Genomic DNA, 4850 nt, shown 5'->3' with positions numbered 1-4850 from the left:
GCTGCCCCTCTTTTGCATGTGCATTTAACAAAACATTAAAGATTGCTGAAGGATTGTTGTTGTCACATAGAAGCAGGCGGGCTAAATTGCTATTAAATCCGCTTAGCATCGTGACCATGCTGCGCAAAAATGATAAAATTGAAAATGATAAAATTCCCTGACTTTCCAATATTCCATGACATTCCAGAAATTCCATGGCCCGTGGGAACCCTGTGTAAATCATAGCATTCTTTTTTATTCACATTTTACAAAGCATCCCAACCTTTTGGGAATTTGGATTGTACATATGAAGGGGGGAAGCAGTTTATAATGCCCTTTGCCTTTTTTTCCAAATGAGGCTTTGTAGGAATTAATTGAATATTCTGTACAATCTTTTCATGGGCCAAGAGACAACATTTTCTTCCATCCTATACATTGTTTTGTCTAGGAATTACTCTTCAAATATTGATGCTCCTTCCTCAGTAATGTAGCTTTCAGCATGCAAATTATTATCAAGGGCTGAGAGAAAGAAGTAGGATGTGCACTGAAAACATTTTACAAGACTTGGTTTTTGGAACCACTGATACAGACAAGGTTTGGACAAGACCTACCTTTCCATCCTCCTCAAAGAACTGAGCCAACTCATCACCTGGGGCTGAAACAGCATTTGGTGCAACATCCAGTGCAACATTTTCTGTAGCAGTTGATTCTGCAGACAAATAGGTCAAGTCAGATAGTCAGCAGTGTCATCAGCCTATCAGCACATAACCCATATTATTACACGGCTCTTCACAATTCAAGTAGAACGCTCCATTGACTTGAATGGGATTTCCTAAAGTTCTAGCGGTCATTATTTTCGACTAGAGGACCTCTGAAAAAAATAATGGCCGCTGTCAATTGCAATGATGTTTGTGCTTCGGTAACGCTTTAGAATAACATGTGCTTATTAGGTATTAACACTGCATAATAAGCAGTTAACAATTCATTACTAACAGTTAGTTAACTGTTGTTATCCTTTGATAACATTAACCAACTGTTAACAAGCAGCCTTTTACGTTACTTACAAGCATATTTGTTAACAGTTGTAAGTGTTACCAAGCAGCTTGTTAATGCTTGTTAATGGTGTATAAGACAAAGAGGTGGATAACTAATACGCTTATAAGACCTTTCTTACCTACTTGTAGTAAATTTTGCAGCCCTCCAAATCTGAAGTGAGGACCATGTAGCCTAGTGGTGTTTAATTTCCATAATCTTTGTTCAGTGAACACATAAAACAGTTTGTCAGCAGTCTAAAGATATTATGCCAGCTTTGTATATAGTTTGGTTACCTAGCAACCGAGGCTTAAAGACGACAAGTGGGTGCGTTCAAAGTCGCAAACATAGGCAAACGTTCACAATCAATTTGAAACATGTTTCAGTTTGCCTTGAACAGAGGCGAACATTCGTGGTCTGTTGCTGCATTAATTAAACACCACTTTTCCATCAGAAACATATTTGTAAAAAGCATAGCTCGTATAATATAGAACATTATCGGAATATAGAATCAATATGAACATTTTCTTCCAAAAACACAGATTGGAATGTAACTCAGTCAGTAACAGGTCACTCTATGGCACAGTAGACCGGGGTTCGATTCCTGCTCACTGCAGCAATTTTGAAGGTGTCTTTTCTCACAGCTAAATCAATATATATACTGTAGAGATAGAAGGTCAGGCTTGTGGAGCTATAGGCTACATGGCTTTAGATTGGGGGGCTGCAAAATGTATTACAAATAGGTAAGAAAGGTCTTATAAGTGTATTAGTTATCCACCTCTTTGTCTAAATACACCATTAACAAGCATTAACAAGCTGCTTGTTAACACTTACAACTGTTAAAAAATATGCGTGTAAGTAACTTAAAAGGTTGCTTGTTAACACTTACAAGCTGCATGTTAACAGTTAGTTAATGTTATTAAATGATAAAAACAGTTAACTAACTGTTAGTAATGAATTGTTAACTGCTTATAATGCATGTTAATACCTAATAAGCACATGTTATTCTAAAGCGTTACCAACTTCGAATTCAGGTCTTTCATATCACTCCGCAACTACTGGAACTTCATTCAGAAGTGAAAAGCAGACGGTTGATCAGTTGTGTTCTAAAGAATGTTTGATTCAAGTTCAGCGTGTGTTGTAGCGAACTATTTGTTTCTCAGCAAAAGCCACGATGAACGGTAACAAATAGGCTATAGCCTAGGCTATGTAGGCTAAATAGTCATATCGTGGGGAGTTTATTGTTTCGTTCTGGCAAGTAGCCGTGTAATATGGTTTATGATAGTGCTGATAGGCTGATCAAGTCAATGGAGCGTTCTACTTGCATTGTGAAGAGCCGTGTAATAATAAGTGGGATAATGCATAGAACGCCGGTCATTATTGGGAAAATAAGACCCTTCAGGGTGGAACAAGACCTTTCCGCTGCGCGTCGGGGTCTGGTTCGCCCTGTCGGGACTTACATTATTTTCCCAATAGATAGATAGATAGATAGATACTTTATTGATCCCCAAGGGGAAATTCAGGATAATGACAATAATGACCGGCGTTCTATACATTATCCCTTACAGATTGCCAGTGATTTGTTTGCTAAACTCACCAGGTGACATGCATTGTTTAATTGCTGCAACACTTTCCCTAAGATCATAAGTCACAGCCCTCAAGTCCCGCAGCTCTACTACTTCTTTTTCCAAATCATCATATCTAGAACAAAGTTGAAGAAGACCTATTAGACAATAAACATTTGACCCTTTGCCTGATGATCAAGCTTTTTCGAGTGACATTCTAACATGACAATCAGGCCAAGCCAATAAGGTAAATAAATTAAGATCTTACTTTCTTTTTAATGTGTTCAGTTCTTCAGTTGTGACTCTGTGTTTGTTTTTTTCAGTTTTGTATTTTTTAAATAGGTCATTGTACACCTGTTCAGGCACCACTCCAGGATCTCCTGTATCATCATCTACATCTTCATCTTCAAATTCATCTTCGTCATCTTCAATTAACTCCTCGTGCTTTTGCTGTGCTATTTTTTCCCTTTTTTTTTCTTTCAATATCTCAAGTAACCCTTTCTTCTTGTTTTCTATCACTTTCTGAAAATAAATGGCAAATCATCAGAAGTAGCACACATTGAAATGCTAGCCTATGACTAGTGTCCAAAAGGCTATGCCTAAGGGAAATTATTTAGGCTAGGTTAGAAATTATTTTTTCTAAGATTTTTGAACTTTGAGGGCCCTGTCTTGGTGATCTGAAACGGTTGGTCAAAGGCGCAAAGCTTAAAGATATTTAGGGGAGTGTTCAGTCCACATTCAGAGTGATTTTGCACTTCTTCTATTTCTTAAAGATGCTCTAAGCGATGCTGGGTAACATCACTTCTGTTGACGTTCAAACAAAACAGAGCCAACTCGCTACTCCCTCGCCATCTCTCCCATGCAATTGAAACTCTCCTAAACCCGCATCTCGTCGATGATTTGCTGGAACAGTTTATAATGATTTTATGGTCCAAGGAGTATTCCAAGTACGTGGTTTAGTGGCAAACCTGGGTAAGTTAACTCAGAGTAAATGGGAAGCCTCCTACAACAAGAGCCCTGTGGCATTGCTTTGTTAGGAGAATGAAGCCATACAGCTCTTCTATTAGGAGGTTTACCCCTTACTCTGAGTTAATTTACCCAGGTTTGTCACTAAACCAGGTATTTGGAATACCCCCCAGGCTGAACCAGGTTGTTTTTGTTGCCGTTTTTGGAGCCTGGGCTGTCCACAGAGATCGTGTATTTTTAGTTTAATCAGGGCTCAGGCAGCTAGCTGATGGTGAGGTGATGTTTGCTGTATGTGACAAAGGGCCCTATTTCCACGACACAAAACCTGGCGCAAAGCAAATTATTATACCGATGCAAAGTTTATTCCTATCTGACGTCATCAACGTGTTCGGAAAAAAAAAACTGTTTGTAATAAGCGTCCTAATCTGGTGAGCAAAGTGCACTATTTATCTAGCCTGGGTTTTCCCGTGCTGCCTTACGCACACAATTTTATTCACGCTGCTATGCAGCCTGGATTCTATGGACTTCGTTTTCACCTCAACGAAGGAACCAATCACAGAACGGAGGGAGGGCAGTAAGACGATGACGACACACCGAAGCCGTTATGAGCTACATACAGACGCATTTGATAGACATTCGTAGCACCCAATAAACGGCTCTGGGCATTCGTAAACCACGTTTCAAATACGAGAAAATTAAGTTCTCAGACCCCATCTCAATGAGATGAGGTCTGACGTTAGCCAGGCAACTATTTAGCTAGCAATTACTCTCATTAGTGAAGGGTTAAATACCCTTCCTAAATGCCTTATTTAAACTATTACGTGTGAGAGTTCAAAGTTGTCAATAAGACAATGTTTACATTTAAATTCATAGCGAACTGCCTTGTTTAGTACGGGGTCATCCCTATGTTCCCCGGGTCCTATGTTCCCCGCTTGGGGTTAGGGTTAGGGTTAGGATTATGGTTATGGTTAGGGTTTTAAAAAAGGGTCCTATGTTCCCCGGTCCCATACAAAGCGGGGAACATAGGACCCGGGGAACATAGGTACGCTCCCTTTAGTACAGATTTGGAATCTTCTATAAATGTGCGCACAGGATTGTGGGTGTTCCAAGCACGTAGAGGATCTGCATACATCCTCAGAAATTCTCAGAATGAGGACTCAGTACTGTATTTTAAAGCACCTTTGACATTGGAACAGTGCTTGGCGAGATTCAATGACGTAATATACTTGAAAAAGCAGCCTTGAAGGATCTGTCCTTAACTTTGAGAAACAGCCTATATGTGGGCTGTACTTAAAATGGTCAGCTAAG

At 39.5% G+C, this 4850-nt stretch overlaps 1 long non-coding RNA gene across 1 annotated transcript; it reads right to left on the bottom strand.

The window, feature by feature from the left end:
* Window positions 1–596: 596 nt before the first annotated feature.
* LOC143122306 (uncharacterized) lies at window positions 597–2910 on the bottom strand. The gene is made up of 3 exons (XR_012986629.1): window positions 2845–2910; window positions 2609–2712; window positions 597–688 (listed from the first exon to the last, which is right to left on the bottom strand). It is a non-coding gene; the product is annotated as an uncharacterized LOC143122306 (long non-coding RNA).
* Between the last annotated feature and the right edge of the window lie 1940 nt (window positions 2911–4850).

Source organism: Alosa pseudoharengus, unplaced genomic scaffold (genome assembly GCF_046254945.1).
Source record: "Alosa pseudoharengus isolate Yale_2024_CS ecotype anadromous, Long Island Sound unplaced genomic scaffold, YU_APseudo_1.1 YU_APseudo_1.1_scf_14, whole genome shotgun sequence".
Lineage (NCBI taxonomy): Eukaryota > Metazoa > Chordata > Actinopteri > Clupeiformes > Clupeidae > Alosa > Alosa pseudoharengus.
This window is presented reverse-complemented; position numbering and strand designations above follow the sequence as displayed.